We start from the raw sequence: 24,679 nt of genomic DNA on the forward strand, positions 1-24,679 counted from the left end.
ACTGATGAGTCTGGGGAGGACTCACTAACTGTACAAATTACACCTGCCTGTGTACTACTACCCACAAACATGTCTGGCAGCCTATTATCTTAACTGCCATCAAACTTTGATCTCCGTGACACTGGCACTCTGGGACCGCGATGGCAGAGATGGTTGAGAGACTTTGAGGTGTGCCTGAAAGCAGTGGGTCCACTCGATGTCGAGAAGAAACATAGTTTATTAATTCATGCAATAGGTTCAAATGTGAGGGACATACTGGACGAACTCCCAGAAGAAGACACAGACACATACACAAATCTAAAAACAACCCTCACAGAATATTTTACACCCCACACGAATGTGGACTACGAAAGACACGTTTTTCACGCCACGAAACAAAGCAAAGGCAAAACCATGGACGCTTTTGTAATGAGACAAAGGGTAAAGATGAAACATTGCGACTTCAACAAATATTCCAATGAAGAAGCTCTCCACTCTCAGATCATAGTCAGATGCGAGAGTGCTGATCTCAGGAAACGGCTATTACAAAAACCACGAAATCTGGAGAAAATCCTACGCCTAGGCCACTCAAACGCAGCACTAGCAGCACAGGTAGAAGGTCTTGATGACATCAAGATATCCCATGGAAAACATGAAAGTCTAAACAAACTGGAAGGTGCCTCAAGAGGCAACAATGACCCATTCTGCTACAGATGTGGACATGAATACCCACACAAAGGACAATGCCCTGCCATGGGTCAGGTATGTTCCGCATGTGGAGGAGAAAATCATTAAAAAGCGGTCTGCTTCATATATTGTAGCAAAATGCATGGAGTTGTGAGAAATGAATGGCACACACATGACAGGGATCAGAGACATGTGAGCGCACCTTGTGTGTCACACCACCAGAGCGACCTGACACGTCGAAAACATTGAGAGGAACAGACAGACAAAAAACCCTCAAGTGAGTGGAAAGACAACAGACCTGCATCATCAAGACAAAGAAGACCCAGAAGATATGTTAGATGCCTGATATAACAATCACAGTCCGACAGTGCGTCCAGTGCCACCTCAGAGGACAACGCTAAGAAAAGCGGGAGACACAAAGGAGAACCAAGGAAAATGGATTATCTATACGCCTTAGGAAACCTGACGGCCAAAGAAAACAGCCCGAACCTAATGATCCAAGTCAACAAAAAGGCAGCAGAATTTCTGGTAGACACTGGAGCCACGGTTAATGTGATCAGTGAAGAGGTATACAACAGCATACCTAACGCCCCCAGGTTACAGCCGGCTAGAGCACTCATTTTTCCATATGAATCAAAGACACCTTTAGCCTGCAAAGGTTTTTTCACAGCATAATGCAAGTACATAGACCTTGCCCGAGACATACCCATGCATGGTCTAGAAGCAGCCACGGAGAGCAGATGCATCTTCAGCTACAAGACAGCCATCGAAATGGGCCTAATTCACGTCCTATACAGACGAATGGTACATAAATACCTGGATCCCACAGCGAGTATCGAACAGGTATTCCCCACCTTGTTCAAAGGACTAGGCAAGCTGAAAGACCGACAAATCAAACTGCACATCAACACCAGCATCACTCCAGTGGCCCAACACTACAGAGGAATCCCTATTAACATACAAAAACAGGTTGAAGACGAGCTAGTCAAACTGCTATAGGCTGATATCATTGATCCAGTGGAAGGCCCCACACCAGGGGTGTTACCCATAGGGCCTGTCCCAAAACGGGACTCATCTGATATCCGCATATCTGTGTACATGCAACATCCAAATGAAGCCATCATGAGAGAATGTCACCAAGCTCCCCGAATCACGGATATGATACACCTTTTCAACAGAGCCACAATCTTCTCAAAGCTGGACCTCAACAAAGGGTACCATCAATTAGAGCTCAACAAAAGGTCCAGCTACATCACAACCTTTGCCACTCATCTAGGTCTATATCGGTACAAATGACTCAGTTTTGGAGTCTCGTCTGCAACCGCAATTTTTCAGTCAAATTCACAATGTGATTAAACATGTACCCAACTGTCTGAACTACAGTGATGACATCTTGGTATTTGGTCAGACACAGGAACAGCATGACGACACGCTCATGCGAGTCTGCATGGCACTGGAAAAAGCTCATCTAACCCTAAATAAAGAGAAGTGTGAATTTCGAAAAAGGACATTGCGATTTTTCGGTCATATTTTCTCAGAAAAGGGAATGACACCAGACCCGGAGAAAGTCAGTGCTCTCACAGGTGCTGAATCACCAAATTCCGTCACCGACCTTCGATCATTTCTGGGTCTAGCATGCTATTGCACGCAACACATTAAGGACTTTGCATCCGTCAGTGCACCCCACAGAGCACTCACCAAGCTCAACTCAGAATTCAAATGGTCTGACGAGTGGCAAGAAGCATTTGAAGCGATCAAGGAGCGCATCGCTGATGCTAAAAACATGGCTTGGTTTGATCCCAGGAAGCACACAGAGTTAATAGTAGACGCAAGCCCTGTAGGTCTTGGGGCCATTTTACACAACTAAAGGACAGGGATGTACACGCTAAATACATAGGGCCTCATAACACGGTAGGCGGAGAACCATGGCGCTATTAGCGCCATGGTTCATGCCGGTAAAATACCGGCACCGCCTTGGTGGAAAGGGGAATTACCGCCCCATTCCAAGGTTGGCGGGGCGGTAATTCCCCCTTCCACCATTGCCCTTCCCCATTCCCATTTTTGCCCCATAGGGCATAATGGGAATGGGGAAGGCGCTAATTACCCTTACCGCCTACCGTGTAATGAGGCCCATAGTGCCATATGCAAGCTGGAGCCTCTCCAAGCCTACTCACAAGCCGAGAAGGAAGGTCTTGCAGTAGTCTGGGCTTGCAAACACTTTCATTTGTTTTTATATGGGAAGCCATTTACAGTTGTCACGGACCACCAGGCGGTATTGTTCCTATACAGCGACTCCCAGGCCAAGATGCCCCCAAGGATAGCACGCTGGGCATTGAGACTACAAGACTATCAATTTGACATAGTACACAGGCCAGGAAAGGAACACAATCCCGCAGATTTCCTGTCGAGGCACCCAAACAAAGAGTGCAAGACAGCCCCATCCATTGCAGACCAATACATCAGGTATGTTGTTCAAGGGAACACCCAACCAGGCCTTTATGCGGAACAGATAGCACGAGAATCCAATGCAGATCAAGGACAGCAAATCATAATGAGATGCCTAGAAACGGGCCATTGGAAACACGCAAAACAACTCAAAGAAAGCATGAGGGAAGAAGCAAGTCAAGAGATCACATGCTTGCTGGCTGTAAAAGAAGAACTTGTGAAATCAGATGACGTCCACTGCTGAAAGGCACCAAGCTAATAATTCCTCACAGTTTAAGACAAAGGGTCCTCGAGCTGGCACATGAAGGACACAGAGGGATAGTATCCACCAAAAGGATGCTGAGACAAAAACTGTGGTTCCCTCAACTTGACGCGCATGTGGAGGAACTGCTCAAGAACTGCCCCATCTGTGCAGTAATAAAACCTCACACTAGACCTGAACCCCTCAACATGACGGAATTGCCGGAAGGAGTATGAGAGGAAATCGCTCTGGACCAATATGGCCCACTGGAAGGAGGTGAACACATCCTAGTAGTGGTTGACGAGTACTCACGATGCCCGGATCTACAGATTGTGCCATCCACTGCAGCCTATCACACCATTCCTGTGTTAGATAGAATGTTCGCCACCTATGGCATCCCCAAAGTTCTAAAGACGGACAATGGGCCTCCTATCACCGGACAAGACTTTAAAACATTTGCAGAGTATATGGGCTTCCACCATCGAAAAATAACTCCGCTATGGCCTCAGGCAAATGGCACAGTAGAGCAATTCATGTGCAACATTAAGCGCACCACTTAAATATCTTGAATCACAGGAGAGCCCCTGGAGAAACTACTATGCCAGCTGATGAGAGACTACCGAAACACTCCTCACAGCCACACCGGGAAAACAACATCAGAAGTGATGTTTGGAAGAAACATAGGAACTCGACTATCCCACATCTCTTCTGAAGAGGACCAGTACAAAGGTGATCCTGAGATGAGACAACAAGACACCTCCAAGAAAGCCGACATGAAGAGAATTGCCGATCAGAAAAGAAGGGCGAAGGAAAATGATCTAGAACCAGGAGATGTTTTTATTGTGAAACAAACGCAAAGTCGTAAGAACATGGCCGCATTCGACAAAGAACCCCTCACCATAGTGGGAACAAAAGGCTCTCTTGTCACCGCTGAAGGTAACCACAAGACTATAACAAGAAACTCTTTGCACTTCAGGAGAATGCCTGGACTCCTACCTGCTACAAACCACAGCTCCTTAGAATCTCCATCAGATTCGGACACACCCTATGAAGGGACGCACCCTATGAAGGAGATCAAGAGGACTCCAGCTCAGAAGCTCCACCATGCATGCCGCCAGGGCTGCCCGAAGAAGCTAGCCGGAGACCCAGAAGGACTCGGAAGAAACCACATCGACTCATCGAAGAAATGTTTTGAAGTAACAGAACTTAATAGTTCGTATCGGGGGGGGGGGGGGGGTGTGGTGTCGTCATTTCACCCATGTCAAGTGGGAAGGGACACGGGGCAGTGGGAAGGGGAGGGGCAGGGAACAGAAAAGGAACGTCAGTTACCGTTATGTGAGAACTGAATAAAGACGTGTTCAACAACTCTCCATGCCTCCGTCTCTCTATGTGTAACGAGTGACGTTGAGGGCCTGTATGATTGAGAGTTGGAAGCACCTCCGATTCTACAAGCGAGAGGCCTATTGCAGCTAACCACTTCTTCAAAACTTTGCACCAATCGAGGGACTTGCCTCCTGTTGATTCCAAAACATTTCAAACGCTGTTGCGATAGATCTCTAGTTCAACTAAATTCCAAACCCTTACCCAGTGTAAGAGAATTTGTAGCATGATTCTACATTTGTTCTTTCTTATTCCTAGTCCATGGGTTATCAGAGTTGAACAGTCACTAAATGGGCGACCCAAAAGTGTTTTCTTATTCTCTCTCCCTTGGAGACTGCTGGTGTTGGACTAACCCCAAATTTCAGCTCCATTGGACTATGAAGATCTCAACGGCTTGAGAAATAGTGGTACCACCCACGTTTTGGGCAAAATTGATAACAGTACCACATCCACTTGCAAATGAAACATCACTTTTTTCAACATAGAAAGACCAAGACAATCTGTTCTGCAAGCAGATTCCCAGATGCGGAGGCCACCAGGGGGCGCACAGGCAATGGCTGCCTGATTCCCATGCTCCGCCAACGGCCAGGTTTCAACCGGGACTGAGCCCCCCCCCGAGATCTCCCTGCGGCGAGAGTGTGGGCCGAAACAGGGAGAACCCCTGGTGCCCCCACGGAACGAAACAGTGGGGTTGGAGGTTCCCCGGAGAGCAGAGATCCGGGGCTGCAGACCCAGGAGCGGAAGTGCCGCAGAGGGCCCGCGTGGCCGGAGAACGAGGCCGCGGCTCGCCGACACAGGAGGCCGGGACGGGAGGGTCCGTCCTCCCGCGCCGTGACGGGCACCCGTCCCCCACGGCGTGGACACACGAAGCGGAGACCTGGGGGATTCCTGGACCTCCCAGGCGAGGTAGGCGCGGGCCGCATGGGAGACGCACCCGACCCGGAGGCGGGAGCGCCGGCCCGGACAGGCCTCTGGAGAGGCGAGAGCGGCGCTCCGGAGCGGACTTGGTGGCCCCCCGTGGGGGGATAGCTGGGTTCCCGCGAGGCGGGCGGCGGCTCTTCGGCCCCTCCCACCCCCATAGTGGGCCTCAGGCAGCGGGGAGGTGCGCCCTAGACCAACACGCGCAGGTCGTGTCCACGGCCCGCCACCTCCGCGTCAAGGAAGACATATAGGGCGCAGAAGGCCCAGAGGACACTGGGTGTGAGGCCCCCGCCGGGGGCTGGCGGGGCGTGTGCCCACCCAGAGGCGCTCCCCCAGACACAGCGAAGACCCGTAAAAGGAGAGGGAGGCGACCTAGCCCCCCCGCCTCCCTGGAGCCGGATCCCCGACCCCACCACCAGAGAGGGCTGTGGGCACATTCATCACGCTGGTCGGGTCCGCTTCCCACCACCACGCGGTGATCAACGCGGCAACCAAGCACTCCTCCCCCCCTCAAGGAGGACATAAAGGGAGCGGAAGGCCCTGAGGATACCGGGTGTGAGGCCCCCGCCCGAGGCTGGCGGGGCGTGTGCCCGCCCTTCCACCAGTGGGGCACAGGTGGACCCGCGAAGTGACCCACGAAGTAAACCAGGAGCCCCCCTCAATCAAAGCATACCCAACGGAGAGCCCAGGGGAGACCGAATGGTCTGGCAGAGGAACTTGCAGAAATATTGCTACCGAGACCCAGGCCCCTACGAAAAAGACCCGGTCCAAGCCAGAGGGATGGCCCATTCAGAGGCCGCTGCGCCCTCAACGGAGGCAATGGAAAGGGGCTTCGCGTCCATTTTGCAAGAAATTAGAGACATGCGCTCCGACATTGCCCAAAAGTTTGAAAAGATGGACCAACGGGTGGACAAAGTTGAGGACAGTCTCCTACAAGTCGAATCCAATCAATCCTCCTCAGCAACCCTAGAGATAGAGACAAATATGAGGTTATCCGCTCTTGAGAAGGAGGAAGAGAGGTCGAGACAAATGGACGATTTTGAGAACAGGGAACGGAGAAACAACCTCAGGTTTTTTGGGGTCCCGGAGGCAGAGGGGGAAACGGAGAGAGTGCTCACCCGAATGGTGCGGACCATAATCGCCCTCCTCTTTGAATATGAGATGACCGCTGAACTCACGTTTGATCGGGTACACAGAGCGGGTGGACGAGCAGGGGGTCCCCGATCGATTCTGGTCCGGTTCCACTACTATCTGGAGAAGACACGGGTTCTGGAAGCAGCCAGGAGGGCCCAAGAGATTACGTACAACAACTCACAGGTCTCCATCTTTCAAGACCTCTCCGCATACACATTATCCAAACGCAGGATGTGCCGCCCCCTCACACAGCTGCTGAAAGAGAAGGGAGTAAAATACAGATGGGGCTTCCCCTTCTCCCTAACCTTCGAATACCAGGGCCAACGGACGACGTTGATCACGGAGGAAGACATCAAGGGAGCCATCCAGGACTATGTGGTGGATCCACCCCCCCGAAGGGGTCCATCAGGGCCGGCTACGAGCGGAGCAAGTGGCCCGGGCCCGTCGGGCGAAAGAAGGAAGAAATCTGGGGCACGGAAATTTAGGAAAATGAGCACACCCTCACCAGCGAAAGAGGCAGAGCGGAATGACTCTGAGGGATGATCACCAAAGGGTCCCAGCCAGCACCGGTGCAAGAGTGTGGTCTTTAGGGACGAGCAAAGTTAGCTAATCACCTACAGGGCGGCAATCTGGGGATCACCGAAAGGTAGGATTGATGTCAGAATCCCACTGAACAGCAAGTAAAATGGGGGCAATTACGGGGACGAAATCGGGGGGGTGGGGGCTCATAAGAAGGGGGCTTTGCAATGATCGCCTGGCCGAGAGGGGCAGGCTGGTGGTCCGGCCAAACTGCCAGAAATGGCGGAACTATCTGGCTGGACGCCGGGGCAGGGGGTGGGGGTTTATGATCTAGTTAGGGTTTGTTTGTTTGGGATAGGGTTTGGGGGGCAGTTGGGGGAACATCTCAATAGCGTCCAACCGGTGAATCAAGGGGAGCGAAAAGGGATAATCGATGCAAAGTTGTTGACCATTAGGGCAGGAAACATTGATTATGGCTGACAGCCGCCCGGCCCTGGGAGTGGGTACCCTGAATGCGCGGGGGCTGAACACCCCCACGAAAAGATCTCTGATTTGTAGAGAGTTCAAGCGGGCGAAACTAGACCTATTATTTGTGCAAGAAACACACTGGGCAAGGGGGAAGGAGCCCAGGCTGCGGGGGGGAGGAATCGAGGAGGTCTTCCATGCATCCCACAGGACTAAGAAAAGGGGGGTGGCCATTTTGATAGGAAGGAACGTAGGGTTCGAAAAGGAGGCGATCTTGAAAGATCCCGAAGGCCGTTACCTGTTGATATGGGGCTCCCTACAGGGGTCCCCCCTTACCCTGGCGGTGGTATATGGCCCGAATGAGAGCCAGGCCCAATTCTGGGAGGAAACCAGGGACAAGCTCAGGCTATTCACACAAGGCCCGCTGGTGGTGGGGGGTGACTTCAACATGGTCCTGGACCCCTCCATAGATAGGAAGCGGATGGGCCCCCTCAACCCCAGGCCCACAGAAGAGGCCATGGCTCAGAGCTTTCGGAGAGTGAATGAGGACCTGGGCCTGATGGATACAGTCCCGACCCCTAGAACAGGGATCCCCTCCTTTACCTATTACTCAGCCATACAGAACTCTTTTTCCAGGATAGACTACATTTTAACGGACGAAATTCTTCATCCATACGTAGCAGGGTACAGGATAGACCCAGTCCCCTGGTCTGATCACGACATGGCCCGAGTTACCATCGCAATGGGCTGGAATAGGGAAAGCAGAGGGCGTTGGAAATGTAACGATGCCCTGTTAAAAGATGAGGTAATTGCTCAGGAGGTCTTGGCCTCCATAACAGAGTTCTTTGAGCTTAATGATAACGGGGAGGTGGCCACGTATACGCTCTGGGACGCCTTCAAGGCAACCCTACGAGGGGTCCTGATAAAAATAGGCGCTCTGAAGAAGAGGGAGAGAGAGGCCTAGGAGAAAGCCCTGCGAGAAAAAATAGCCCGTCTCCAACCGGGTGGATCCCTGACACAACCCCTAGAGCGTGACCGGGTGGCCGCACTGGAGGACTATAGGCTCCAGCTAAAAGATCTCCTCCTACACAACGGAGAGGAGCCTTCAAATGGTCAAACAAAAATATTATGAGAAAGGGGACAAGGCGGATAGGATCCTAGCCTGGAAGTTGAGGGAGGTCCAGAGAAGCAGGAGGGTGAAGGAGGTGAGGGACGCCCAGGGACACCTTGGCTGCGACTCTCTCCATATAGGAGAGGCTTTCCGACAATACTACAGAACCCTCTACTCTTCCGAATACGATGGGGACGACACCCAGATAGAAAACTTTCTGAACTCCATACAGATTCCATCCCTCTCCAGGGAGATGACAGAGGGGTTGGAGAGCCCGATAACCGAGGAGGAGGTGGATAAGGTGATTAGCGGGATGAAGGTGGGAACTACCCCGGGGGAGGACGGCTTCTCCGTTCTCTTTCATAAGAGATTTCGCTCCTCTCTGGCCCCATACCTAGCGAGGGTCTTCAACGCGGTGCTAGAGGGGGACATCCTCCCTGAATCCATGATGGGAGCCGTGATAGCGGTCTTGCCCAAAGAGGGAAGGGATCCAGCAGACTGTTCTTCCTATCGCCCCATATCACTATTAAACATTGACGTGAACATCTTGGCCAAGGTGGTGGGGAGGCGGCTGGAAGGTATAATGCCGAAGTTAGTCCACGGGGACCAGGTAGGCTTTATCAGTGGAAGGCAGGGGTAAGATAACATCCGCAAAACAATAGACCTGCTCCACTTCGCTCAGTCATCGGAGTTAGACGCATGTGTCCTCTCCTTGGACTCGGAGAAGGCCTTTGACAGGGTGGAGTGGCGCTACATGGAACTCCTCCTGCGCAGGATGGGCTTTGGAACTCATATCATGCTTTGGATAGCTGCCCTCTATAGAGCCCCAACGGCAAGGGTACAGGTGAATGGGACATTGTCCGAATCATTCCCCCTCTCCCGCGGGACGAGGCAGGGATGCCCACTCTCTCCCCTGATATATGTCCTCACGATGGAGGCATTGGCAATAGCGGTCAGAGCCCACCCGGATATCAAGGGTATTAAAAGGGGTGAAGTTGAATTCAAGCTCTCCCTGTTCGCAGACGATGTCCTGGCCTGCCTGGTGGACCCGGGCTCCTCGCTCCCCCCCCTTCCTGGCCCTGGTTTTGGAATTTGGACGCTTTTCTGGCCTAAAAATAAACACCGGGAAATCTGTCATGCTACCAATGAGAACAATAGACCCAGTGCTAGACCCTCTGGACAGGTTTCACGGGATTAAGGTAGGGAAGGTCGCCATAAGGTATCTGGGGGTACTTCTCACCAGGGACCTAACGAACTTGGGAGCAGCTAATTACGACCCCATGATTGCGGTGATCACTTCAGACTTGAGGAGATGGGGGGAAGATGATCCTCTCTTGGTACGGCCGAATGACTGCAGTTAAAATGAACATACTCCCACGGCTCCTGTACCTCTTCACTGCACTCCCGACCAAAGTCCCAGCACAGAGCTTCAGAGATCTACAGAACTGGGTACGAGACTTTGTATGGCAGGGGAAAACCCCGAGAACCGGAAGGGCCACGTTGACTCTGCCAAGGGAGGAGGGCGGATTTGGGCTACCGGACTTCCACCTTTACTTCTGCGCGGCCCAACTGCGTGTCCTCCTGGAGCACATGAAAGAGGGGCTGGGAACGTACTGGTCTTATCTAGAGGATATGGATGCCCACCCTCTAAAGGTCGGGGACCTCCTATGGGCACCACGCAGGAAGATCCCGAAACACCTAAGATCCCATCCGACCCTGGGAGTCCTCTGGGACATCTGGAAAGAGGGCCCCTGCACCGCTCACCTCACCACATGGCCGTCCCCGATGTCCTCTCTCTGGGGCCACCCTATCAACCTGGGAGGGCAGGGGTTCAGGCATTCTCAGATCTGGTCAGATAAGGGACTGGAGTGGGCTGGGCAGATGTTCAGAGAGGGCGAATTCCTGTCTTATGTGGACCTGAAGGATGCTCTCCGACAAGGATCACTTTCCATCTTCGAATACCTCCGCCTGAAGGGCATCCTCTGCGACCAATCATGGGGCCCAAACCTGAGGAGGCAGTTGACTCCCTTTGAGAAGCTCTTTGACTCAGCAACTTCCAGGAAGGGGGCGGTGTCTTGTATGTATAAGTTATTAAATACCTACAACTTACAAGGAAGAAGGAGCTTCCGCTCGTTCTGGAACGACCTGGCAGGCGAGGAAATCTCTGAGGATGCCTGGGCCAAAATATTCAAGATAGCATTTCACGGGAACCTATTCACCTCGGACATGGAGCATAACTTCAAGATATTACAGGGGTGGCATAGAGACCCTGTAAAACTGTCTAAAATGTTCTCAGGGGTGTCACCAAGGTGCCCGAGAGGTTGTGGGCAGATGGGATCTAGAGGCCACATGTGGTGGTCCTGCCCGAAAGTACAGTCCTACTGGGAGTCGGTGAGGGACTGGATAGTGGAAGTAACAGAGGACCGCTTGCCGCTAGATCCCTTAACGATGCTGCTGGACCTCCCCCTGGAGGAAACGGAGCTCCACCGATATCCAAGGATGTGGGAAACCATGCTGAGAGCGGGCACAGTTGCCCTGGCCCAGAAATGGAAGAGTCCGGAAGCCCCATCCAAGGAAGACTGGCTGAAAAAAGTAAAAAACATGTTTCTGATGGACAAACTAACTGCCATGGTAAACAATGACACTAGCTCATTCCTCACAGACTGGTACGGGGTGCAGCAATCCTGGGGATGGGACGTTCATTGAACTTAAGGGAAGATGCCCATCCATAAGGGAACGGGTCTAGCCCCGTAAGACAGGACACCATGAGCTGGGCCCCCACAACCTGGGGTACGGCGGCAATAAGTTAGCGGAAGACACGGTCACGAAACGCATCGCCTTCGAGGCTCAGGAGGTGGAGCCAATGCAAGGAGTCTCCCACGAAGAAGTCACTGGAATGGACACGGGAAGAGGGGGGTCGGAGGGGTTCGGAGTGGGGTTGCAAAGGGAGGGGGGGGAAAGGGGTTGATCAATTCTTTTTGTTGTTTGTTATATAAAAATGCAAATAAAAACTAAAGTTTAAAAAAAAAATACTTAACGCTTTGTAAAAGCGTATCATTAATAAAAAAAGTACAACCAGTTGAGGGTGGTGGGTAGGAGATTCTTGTAATTTTGGATATGAGGATTGCAGTGTCTGCAAAAAGCTGTAGCCCCCACTTTTTCCTGTTAATAAGTGAAATTATCTCTTTAATTTTCTGGAAAATTAAATGGACCGAATTAGAAAAACCGCTCTGAGACTTCTCATAGCAGTCTTTCTAAATCCAACTGTCCTGCCCCCGCTGCACACAAGTGCGCACAAAGGCTGACGGGCGCCTTGGGGATGGACGGAAGAAGATGGAAGTCAGCTGTGAGGTGACTGAATGCGTGACTGTATTTTTGTGTTGTAAGGAAGGCATGGTATCAACAGTAAAACAGACACAAGTGACCACAGTTCAATGGTGTTTATTGAACTTAAATTGGGTTTGAAAAAATGCCTATCTAATCCTAAATCTAAAGATGGAAGAAAGCTACGACAATCAAATAATAAAAACATATTCCTACTGGTGTTTTGTCAAAATAAAAGAGCCTATACTAATAAACCTATTGCCAATCCTTACCTCTAAATACAAATAGTGTGGGAAACAATGTTATGCAAAAGAAGTGTTCAAGAAATGATATGTCAGGATGTTCAAGCCATTGGCTTCCCTTTCCCACGTTTTCAGCACAGGATATGGTGGCACACTCTAATTTAGCACAGTCTCTGGCTTCTTTAGCACAAGGGTGCAGTTCAAGACTCCAACATCATGGCCCTCTGTGCAAAGTCTCTTCTTTCAGAGGGCCTGATTGTACCAAAGAAATAATAAAGTTCCTTTCCTTTCAGGATTCTCCTATGCTCACTTTTCTCAGGTGATTTACTGTTCACCTCAGATCCCCCTCCGGCAGGCTAAGATCCTGTTTGACACAAAGTTTGTATTTTCACATATACACAATTTTCTTAGGATTTCCACGTATCCAATTTCTCTGGTGACTCACGGTTCACACTGGACCCCTCTCTGCCGGGTTCAGATCCACTCTAACACAGAATATTCAATCAGTCTCTGACCAATTTATCTATCGTAACACAAACTTGCTTTAACACAATTGATCGCCCTCTGTCAGGCCTGGACCAACTGTATCTACTTTGCCACCAACTTTCTTTACTGTATCAACATTGAAGACTTTCAGTTGTGCACAGGATTTTCCTTGACCCGTTGCAAGACCACTTCAATTCACAATCCTTTGCCACTCTTTAACCTTTGTCAACTCTCAGGTGGCCACCTAACAAAGATCTTTGGTTGAGCATGCACACAGTGCCGCACCACTCTGTTAAAGGTATTGTATATTTTGGTTTCAAAGTTCAATCACTCATCTGCAGTTCAACTTTACTTGCGTTGGTTATCACACGCTTTTCATACAATGTTCGTTCCATCGCTCGCCACACAATGTTGCTGCTTGCAACCTTGGCTACAACACAGACTGGTCTTGCATCGGTCTCCCCAACTCACCGGCTGTGTTGATTTCACTGATGCTGCTTTGCTATTGGAGCCAAGGACAGTACCACGCCAGCTGACAATTCTCCCCGCCTTTATTTTCGACGAGGGATGGCCCCGGGTACCTCTGACACACAATGCAGGATTTCTCGGCCTGGTTTTCTGGTTTTATGCTTTCTATTCTCGAGGCTTCATGAAAGTAACGGTTCCTTGTCGCAAAAGGTCAAGGGACTTCCCTCCTTCTGATCCCCTTCGGTTTCAATGTCTTTCTCCTTGTGTTAAACTGCCATATTGGAAAGACCTCTCACCCAGGTGATCCTCCCGCACTGGTCCACCCACAGGAACTGGATCCAAAAGTGATGGCCGTGTCCTGGCCACCTGGATGACAGATCCCCAGGGACTACTGGGTGAGACATCTTCTGGTTTCTCAAAGTGTGTCTGTCTGTGAGGGGTTGGGTAAGCGTAGCTGTGGTGGGGGGGGATGGGATTAAAGGGAAGTTCAAGACGAAAATCCACCCGAGTTTGAGTGGGAGATTGGTTTTTCAGGGATTAGGGGGGCTGAATAGCGATGTATTTTGAATATTAAAGGCTGCACCAAATCGGGCAAAAACCATTTATTCCAGTGCACTTCATTGTCAGTGTAATTGATGGCCTCAGCCAAATCATTGATATAAAGAAGGAATAACAGGGATTCAGGGCACAACCCTGGCTGACACCCTTGGTTATGTTAAATAGGTCTGTACGTTCACCTCTGAGGCCTATGTGCACCGCATCATAATTATTGTGGTATAGGGTGAAAATGACGTTGATTAATGTGGCACAGGCTTTGAGTTGCGTAAGAATATACCACATATGGGAATGCTGAACCATATTGAAGGCCATTTGTTAGTCAATAAAAGCAAGCTATAATGTCTGATTTTTCAAAAGAATGAATTTCTGCAGAATTAAGAAAAGTTGAAATGACTGGTCTATGGTCAATATGCCCTTTCTGAAGCCTGCTTGAGCTGCTGTCAGTGTACTGTATTTGAGGGGCCCAATCTTCAAGTTGATATAGAATGGCTTTAGAACAGACTTCAGATAACAAGTCAATCAGCAGGAACAGAGTTGTATTATGATGGCAATTTCTAGAACTGACGCATGGTCCTAAATGTAGTTAGATGGTAAGTGGTTGTGTGATGGACATGAGAGGTGCTCAAGTTGGCCCTAGAAGTGTGGAGGCTTTCAGCAGATTAATTTGTAAGAAACATTCCCTGTATCAAGGGAGAGCACTGGGTTTGCCAAGCCAGCTGACAGAAGTGTCACATTATTAACAAAACTGAGCCCATCTAATCCTCTAGCTTCTAATACGGTCAATAATAATGGTAATATGGAAGGTGTCCTATCCTCTGAAACTCTTATTAGTCAAGATGGAAAGGTTGTCACTCAAGAAGCTTGACTCATTGTTAAACATAATAAGGCTAGCAGGGATGTAGTTAAAGATGAGCTCCTCCATTCTTTAGCTTTTGTTGGTAGTGAGCAAATGAATGTAACAATTTCCGACTTTAGCAATGTTAAAAGGGGCCTTGTAAAGCCAATGAAAGAACCCAAGAAAGTATCTACCCATAATGTTAAGTTGAATAAAGAACTGTCTGCTTTGTGTATGAAGATATCAAAGGGTTTTGCTGTTGACCTTAACACTGATATTAACAACACAGTACAGAATAAAGGTAATTAGTTTATGTCTGAAGTGATGTGTGCGGTCTTCCTTTGGATTCGGCTCTGTTAAAAGCTTTGGATCTTCTTATGTCATCGATCATGTGCCTTGTGATTGGATGATAGTAGTTGAAGAAACTAACCAATATGTTTAACCTGCTAATATTCTTCTGTATGCATCAGCCCCCAAATGAGAAGGGGAACTTTTGTTCTGTTAAGCTCCAAGTGAATAAAATGAATAATGTCTTTGATTGTAATCTGGAACTGTCACAGATACTATGGGACAGATACCTGCTGCATATAAAGCAAAACCTGTTAGTAAGGATGTTTGCCAACCCAAGAAACCTGTCAAAACATCAAATAGACCATATACTTTCATAGTGAATAACTCTGGAAATACTGTGTCAGATAGTCCACCTGTGGCAATTAATCATGTACATGAATCTTACAATAAAGAAAATAAGTCACAGGCGCTTGTTTAAGCACTGCTACCTGAGGCGGATTCCTTGATAATTTTATTGAGTTAGGTACCTGATCTGGTGGAAGGTTGTACTGAATCCACTGTTTCCTAGATTATTAAAATCATTAATTGGATGAATGTGAACCTGAACTGTCTGCTAATCAATTCTCGATTGATCCGAATGGCTGTACAAGTTCATTATATTGCTCCTATATTGGTCCTATGGAAAATAAATCTTGAGATTGTGATTGTGTTGTAGTTTGCTTAGTTAACCCTGGTATTGTCCAATGTTATCTTACTCCTAATTAAGGCCATGCTAGCATGGCTACAAAAGTGACTTTGGCCCCTTTTAGACTTTTTATAAGCAGAAATGTGGTGTTTGCAAAGGTTAGGCGTTTCCTTATGGCAGAAAGATTCACATTAATTCAGCGCAATTACAGCCAAACCCCTAATGAGTATTTCCGAAATCCCACATGTAGTCAGCATATCACTGTGTGCAGTGTTTATTCTCAATATGGTTCCAGGTTTTAAAAACATGGCAAAAGCGTTCCCACTGCTACTGTTCTGTGTATACTGTTTTTTACAGAAGAGTCTCTAATGGCCCTTCTACGTACTGTGGATCTATAATCACAAAGGGGATTAGAATGTGGGCATTACCCGCATCTTTTTGAAAGGTGGTGGCAAAATTATGAGAACCTTGCTCAGATTATCTGTAGGTAATCAAATCCTATAATCCTTCAGTATTTAAGCCCTCCAGTATTTTCAAAGCTGTTAGAGGAAATTTCCTGAGAAGTCATAATGAGGGTGGTCTGTAAAACGGGCAATATTTCAACTGCTGCCAGTTTTTTTGCAATACTATCTTTGGCATAGGGACAAGTAGGTCAGAGTAAGATGATGGTTGTTGGAGCACTTGCTGAGTGTCAGTAAGATGCGGCATCCAGGGACATCAATTCACCAAAATGGCCGCCGTAGCCTAAGTGACATTACTCACTCAATGATATCACCGGAAATGACATCACACAACATTTGGCCCAGATTATATCACAGAAAGTCACAACACATGACCTTTGAGCCTATTGATTTCACATGCAGTGACATTGAAGATGGAAAAACAATAAAAATTGGGCTTGAGATTGATAAAATAACAAGCAATTGTAAAAGCCAATAGAGAAGACTATTTTAGTTTTCAATCATAAATTTAACAGGAGTGCTGCCTTGATATCCCAAGGTTAGAGTAATAACACATGACTAGTGGGACATGCAGCAGAAGCAGCCATTCATATGCCATTAAGGCCTTGTATGTCCTATTATACCATTTTATTCCATTTACACCTCATCCACCAGGTATAGTCAATGCATAGTCTCCTATATGTGGGTACTGCCATTTTATGCCAAGTGTAGCCCCACATGCCAGGTACAGTCATAATATGCAAGGACAGCCACTGATGCACAGGGGTTGCGAATTGGGACTTTCACTGGGCATCATTACAAGTTGGGTGGTGCGGGTTAAGTGCACTGCTATTAATGTATACCGCTGCATTATTACACTATCCAACTATAGGTTATGCAGTAAGTTGGAGGGTTCACCTCCAGCCATGAGCTACAGGTAAATATGCCAAATTTCGGCAGAATTACTGCAGCGGAAGTACCACGGTACTAATTCTGCAAAAGTAATCCCCATTGAGTCCTATGGATAAAAAAATTGGGATTTTACACCACCACTTGTAATCTGGCGGTAATACTGGAGGTGAATCTGCCACCTTAGCGCCAGAAATCGGCAGAATCAGGGGAATTATTTGTTTAATTCCGCCGCTAGTATTTCCACTGAAGTCCCTATGGAGTCATATGGAAAATGGGGATTTACACCATCCTACCACCACTTGGAATCCTGCGGTAAATCCACTGGACCATGTGTCCACAACGGATTAATAGACAGGTATATCCGTCCATCCACAAAAATGTAGACAAGACCAATTGGGCCAGCATTGTCACCACCTTGTGGCATAGGTCGTGTAGATAATCCCATAATAGAGGAATAATGCTCCAACGCGACTCTGCCAAAACATACAGACATAACTAACAGTCAATGCTGCATGTTGGGATCTTGGAATATTAGGGGTTTCAACAAATTAACTCAGGATAATGGGATCCTAGCCTCCATTCAAAATTACGCTATTTTATGCCTTTAGGAGACCAACTTCTCTGAAATGGGCACACAATCATTCTACAGAATGCCTGCAGAGTGAACGGTTGGAGAACATCGGGATGTTTGTGCACTATTATCAAACATAGCCTCAGGATTGTGGCCACTATAATCTCTAATGGGCATAGAGGAGTACTAGGGGTGAATTTAAGAATTCAATCCGAAGCCGCAGAACAACACCGGCGCTAAACCATGGCGCTATTAGCACCATGGTTGGTGCCGGTGTTGTAACGGGTCCGCCATGGTTCAATGGGGAATTACCACCCCATTCCAAGGTTGGTGGGGTGGTAATTCCCCATTGAACCATGGCCCTTCCCCATTCCCATTTTCGCCCCATAGGGCTCTATGGGAATGGGGAAGGCGCTAAGTACGGTACCGCAGATTGCGGTACCGTACTTAGCACCAAGGTCCCTTTGCGGGCCCCTACTTTAACGGCTGGTGTAGACCAGCCGTTAAGGTCGGGTCCCGCAAAGGGACCTCGTAATCAGGCACTAGTTGGTTAACGGCGCTGCAGCCTTTTTACGGCGCCGTTAACCCATTAGCACCAGGGTCGTAATGAGGCCCATACTGTTGGTTAATATATACTGGCATCCGACTCACTGCAAACTCTCCATCATGATAGGGCGACTAGAGAAGCTCTTTGAAGCTTATAAAAAATCCATCCAAATTCGGACATACTAACGGTTGGTGACTTAAATGCACATTGTATCTCCCCAAATATAGAGTAGGGAAACCAACCCGACATCACCAATCGACATACTCAACTTCTATTTGAATATGGGTCCCTCTGGATAAACTTTTTGGATGGATGGAGCTTGATAATTACCTATGGCCAAACACATAGAGATCATCCCGCCCACCCCACGTGGCACAGAGACAATTCTAGCTCTTAGCTCGATTATATCACAGTATCAGAAAATATATCCTCCCTAGTAATAAAGATGGAACTCGTACACAATCTGACCAGTGATCATGTTCTAATATTATTACACCTAAACATCAAGTTATACTTGCCCAAGATGTCACAATGCAAAAACCTTACCTTAAATCAAAAAAAGAACAGACTTGTGTGGAATGCATGAAGCATGGAAAATATGAATACAGTGATTGAAGACTTTTGGTCCGTCCACCACCTACCCAGAAAAATGAGGAATCCTATTCGCAGAGAATTTTTTCCCATTTGTTATCGAAAAAATTAAGTAGCTTAGCGAAACTGTACCCCAAACGGCCGCAGAGTTATACAACAGGAATTCAAGAAAGGAAGAGCCTTATGCGTAAAACAATAAGGACAAAAAGACAAGCGCCACTTAAAACCGATGGAAAAATGTGAACGCATACAGAAAGAAAAAGAGTCATACAAATATTGGATCAAAAGTAACAGATATTTCATACTGCAAAAAGTGCCATTGCTCAAAAAAACAGTAAGAACTTTTGGAATCTAGTAAACGCAAATACCAGACACGTGCCCACTGAGATGATTAACCCCATCTCTGAGGACGCATGGTGTACCCACTTCTCAGAACTGTACAAAAATGTAGGCGGCAACTTCCAAAATCCATACTCGGACGCACCTTGGAATATAGACATAACCTGAGAATGTATAGTAAAAATTATAAAATCCTCTTCTAACACTCGAGCTCTTGGACCTAACGGCATATACAACGTAGTTTTGAAAAACAATCCAGATATGTGGGTGAGTGTTCTTCACACCCAGTTCAACAATATACTAGATAGCAAGGCCCTCCCTAATTCAAGGTCCCCTTCAATCCTCGTTCCCATCTATAAAAAGGGTAGCAGATTACATCCCGAGAGTTATCGCCCCATCGCATTTCTCGACGCAGAGAGTAAATTATTTGCGTGATATGTTCTGAAGAGTTTGGAAGAAGGGGTGGCCTTGTCAGGGAGATTCTCCCGTTATCAAACAGGCTTCAGAAAAGCAATAGGGACTGATGACATTGGACTGTACATTCAGTCGATGATTGATCAAGCGTGTACAGGAGATAGTTCCCCTGTCTATGTAGCCAGAATTGATCTCAGCCTAGCATTCGACTAGGTAGATAAAGCAAAGTTATGGGCAAAGTTACTTGCCTGGGGAATTCCATCACATTTACTTGACATCTTTATTCAGCTACACAATGACACTCAGGTGAAAGTCTGACTAGGAGCAAACAATGAAGTATCAAGGCCGATGTAAACAGCTTGAGGTGTGAGGCAGAGGTGTATCCTCACTGCCTGCCTCTTCAAACTATATCTTTCAGATGTGGGTTACACCCTAGAGAAAGCTTCATTCATCGCCCAAAAATTGCAGGAGAACATAGCGCATGGGTTGCGTATGCAGATGATATCTTGCTACTAGACAGAACCCCCATTGGTTTACAAAGATTACTCAACAGCTTTTCTGAGTACATAACATTAAATTGCTTGTCAATTAATTCATTGAAGTCCAGTATATTATGCAACAACGCGAAAAAATTCAAAAACGCACTTTAGCTGGATATTTGATCTGTCGACCAAATCCATTACACCGCGAAAAAATATCTGGGATTCAATCTCCTCAGACCCATGGAATCTAAGTTCGGGAAGGAAGGCCTGTGGGTTAAAGGAATCCAATATATTGGACAAATGAAAAACGCCAAATACAAATTCTGCCGATTCACTCATCAACCTCTAGTACAATTCTATACCAGCAAAATTGTTCCATCATTAATATATAAATTAGAAGTCAATAATCAATTAGATAAAATGGAACTAAACAAACTGGAAGCAAACATTTGGAAGATGGTACTCTAGCTTCCTGCCTGTGTTCCACATTGTATTCTTCGCTTTGAACTAGGATGTCACAGCGCAGAGGTGGTCACTGGCAACGCTGGCACGAAGCCCTAGAGCATTTTCAGCCGCAGTCCTGGTTCCACGTAAGATCATGCCACCCCGGTTCCTCAAGCTACGGTCTAGTCTTTATTCAAGATGGCCGCCGCCTGTATAAAGGAAAAACTTATATGCGTCTTCCGCTGGGAGCTGGGTGCGTTGCAACCCTTGTAGTATCGCTCCACGGGTAAGACGCTAAGCCACCCTTGCTTACTTGTTGTATTTCCTCTCTCTTGTCTGTCTAACTTTCTCTGTGCCTCCCAGCGTATCTTATTCAGGCTACCCCCCGCGTCCGACGCCTCATCGTCAGATGCCTTACTTTTGCTTTGCTTCAGTCCTTTCTCCCGCTGGCCAGCCAATTCTGTTGCAGGGATGTGTGCTCTGTGTTTTTCCCTCATTCCCTTCTTCGGGAACGTGTTTGTTGCTACTTGCTCTCCCCTATGCCTGCAAGCCTTCGCTGTCTGCTAACGGCACCTTTTCTTCATACTTATGAAGGGGGTTGATTCTCTACCTTTGTAGTGCTTCCTACAACCATCGGAACAGCCGTGCAGTTCTCATCTTCTCCCTGGACTCCCACAGACCTCCTTCACTGAGGAGTCACTCCCTGTATTCTCCCGATACCAGACACACTCAAGACTGCCCTGAAAGACACCACCAAGAGGGTTTTTGTGCCACCATGCTTTTCCCTCTTTATCTTGGAGCTGTCCTCCCAGACCACCACACCGAGCTCCCATAGAGTGTTCCCAAGAGGAAGTCGTGGTGGCGACTGGAGAGGACAGACACTACCTATTCAAAGACCGGATGCGGGACAAGACCAAGGTCAAGAAGAAGGAGAAGGGAAGAACTTTACAGAAAGAGGACAACTCCTCCTCATCAGGTGAGGATTACGAGATAGGACTACATTCTATTCTGTCGCTGTTACAGATGAAGAAGTTGCTCCTATATCGAAAAATAATAATAAATTCCCCTGGCTCCTTCTTTGCTAATTTAGGAACACAAATGAATAATGTAACAGGAAAACCTTTCCACTCCTTCTCCCAACAATGTCAATACTTAATGGACACATTTGAAATATCAACTGAAATGCTGTGTCTTTATCTAGAGAAAGTAAAAAAAAGGTTTTAGACACAGATTGGATAAATAATTGTGACGATAGAGGAAGATATAAATTAACTAAAGAAATCAGCCTAGAATGTAAAACTAGGGGAACATTACCATCGTACTTAAGGCAGTGTCCAGATAGACGTTTCAGTTAATCCTTCATGCGATTTTGTTTCAATTTACTACAAACGGGAGAAGTCTTACACATTAGAGGTCTACAAAAAAAATGCAGTCTGTAGATTTGATCAAGCCTCCAATTAATCCCTTAAACACCTAATGATATTCTGACCATCACTCCATAGTATTCGGAAAGACCCCTTCAGCTGCTTCATGCACTCTGTTAATTATTTAAACAATGAACATTTGTGGTTATATATGCTACAAGGTAGACCATCACTGTTACTTATTAGAATTGTGCAATACTTGAAAAAAGCTAAAACCATTGATTGATATTAACTGACAGTTCTTAACAAAATGTTTGTAATCATTTATGTACTTGCCTTTTCCTTTTTTTCTCACTTCATTCTCATCTTATTTTTAAAATTAATATCTATTTAAGTATCATTTTTAGATGTTTTTACCTTCTTCTTTCTTAAAATGTAATGAATGTGCCTTTCTTCTTTCTTTTTAAATTCAAATGTATAAAGTTTAATACAAACTATTTTACAATAAAAAAAAAATTAAAAAAGAATCCATAAGTGACTTCCATAGTAACATTTTATATAGGTGACTAAACCAGTTTACAACACAATAAAACAGGCTCTATGTTTATTTGAGGCTCTAATAACTGGAAACATGTCTGGCTGATGAAGACATTGGACCAAGCTCTTTGAATAGCCTCATTCTTGGGGTGCTGGCATAGCAGAGCGTGCAGTTGACAGATTCAGAAACCAATTTAGAAATAAGATGGTCTGATCTGGGGCTACACACTAGACACAGAAAGACAATGGGCCTCATTACGAGTACGGCTGTGCCGATAAAATCAGCACTAATGCTGCAGTAATTCCATTAACACTGCGTTACCGCCGTATTACTGCACTGCTGTACTACAGGTTTGGCGGTGCAGTGAAAGATTAAAGCTGGTGGTAAATCCACCACTTTAGCGCCAGAAATCGGCAGATTCAGGGGAATTATTTGTTTAATTCAGCCGGTAGTAATTCCACTGAAATCCCTATGGATCGCTTTTCACCACCCTACCACCACTTGTAATCCTGCAGTAAATCCGCTGGACCATGTTTCCACAACAGTAATTACCTTTGGTGATATTTGCGCACATTCACCACCTAAATACCTCCAAACTTGTAAGGGGGCCCATTTTAATTAAAGCTGGGCAAATCCTATCCGCTCATTATGCCAAAATATTTTAATTCCAGTATTTATGAATTTGTATATTTATTTAATTTATAAAATGCTTTTGCCAAAGCGCTGAACAGTTTAAAGATACATGGGTACAATCCAGTGAAGCAGTACATTCCAGTTAGTAAGCAGAAGTAATGAAAACATTAAGTTTAATTATTAGAGAGCAGATAAGAGGTGAGCTCTGAGGTTGAATTGAAAAATACATAGGGAGGAAGAGGAACGGATAGAGAAGAAGAGAGTGCCAGCGCTTTGGGGCGAGTAGGGCAAAGGACCAGAAACGAGAGGAGGCACCAAGGGGTTTCTGAACAGAAAGGAGGAACTGTTATTCGGAGTACAAACTACGAGTGGGAGAACAACGCAATATGAGTGAGGAAAGGTAGAGAGGGGCAAGACCATGGATACATTTGAAAACATTAGAAAGAAAGTGAAAGAGAAGACGGGATTCAGAAGGAAGGCGAGACATGGAGAGCAGAGTAGAGCGAATGGAAGAACGAGGAGGAGAGAAAAAAGGAGACAAATAGATAAGTTAAAGACAGAACCGGGGTCGGGCAACTGAGAGACAGGAAGAACAGGTAAAATGGCAGTGGCACTCCATAATGTAGGGGTAGAGGGGCAGACCAGACCATGTGACAGAGTAAGAACGGTTAAATAGATGCAAACTAACCCATTTGAGGACCGGACCAGAGACCCAGAGAAGTGAGAGTAGAGAGAAGAACAGTGTGGTTGATGGTGTCGAAAGCACCATAAAGATTGAGCAGGATAAGAATCGAAGAGAGCTTAGAGTGACGAGCAGAAAGGAGGGAGTTGGAGACCTGCAGAAGAGCAGCCTTGGTTGAGTGAGACAGATGAAAACCAGATTGAAGTGGGGAAGGAGTGAATGAAGGCTGAGGTAGGAGGACACCTGAGAATAGGTATCACACTTAAGGAGCTTTGAGAGGAAAGGGACAACCTATATATAGGAGGGATATTAGCAGGGACAGACGGATCGACAGAGGGTTTTTTTCATAATGGGAAGAATGAGAGCGTGTTTAAATGCAGAGGAGAGGAAGGAGTTGAAGAGGTAAACGTGAGGAATAAGGGCAGCGAGCGAAACAGATCAAGTGGAGTAGCGGTGGGATGGATGTGAACAAGAAGGGTAGATGTGTCAAGATCAGAGAGAGCAGAGAATGAAGAGAGGGAATAGAGAGGTTGAATCGGTAGAGGGGGGAGCCGGTGGGAAGAAAACAAGGAGAGAAACAACTTTAGAGGTAATGTAGTTTGAAAAGTCAGAGGAAGAAAGGGGGGGCGAGGAAAGCAGGATCAGGCGAGCAAGGGGAGATAATTGTGTGGAGAAGCTGAAAGAGGCGAGGGGGTAGTGGAAAAGAGAAAGCGTGAGTTCAGAAAAATTGTGTTTTTTAGCTGTAAACAGAGCTAGATCATAGGATCAATGCAGTAAGGATAGTGCAGAGAGGTCAGAGGAGGAGTGAGACTGTTTCCATTGCTGTTCTGCCATGCAGAGGTCAGAACTGAGAGAGGTGAGGTCAGGGATGAGCCAGGGTTAGGGGGGAGTTCTCCAAGAGGGAGTAAAGGAATGTGACAGATGGATGCGATCAAGAGTAGACACAAGAGA

General features: G+C 47.0%; 1 protein-coding gene across 6 annotated transcripts in view; it reads left to right on the forward strand.

The window, feature by feature from the left end:
- CASP8 (caspase 8) overlaps positions 1-24,679 on the forward strand; it is a 159,747-nt gene that overhangs the window by 31,086 nt on the left and 103,982 nt on the right. The window lies entirely within an intron of this gene.

Source organism: Ambystoma mexicanum, chromosome 9 (genome assembly GCF_040938575.1).
Source record: "Ambystoma mexicanum isolate Mex_15411 chromosome 9, UKY_AmexF1_1, whole genome shotgun sequence".
Taxonomy (NCBI): Eukaryota; Metazoa; Chordata; class Amphibia; order Caudata; family Ambystomatidae; genus Ambystoma; species Ambystoma mexicanum.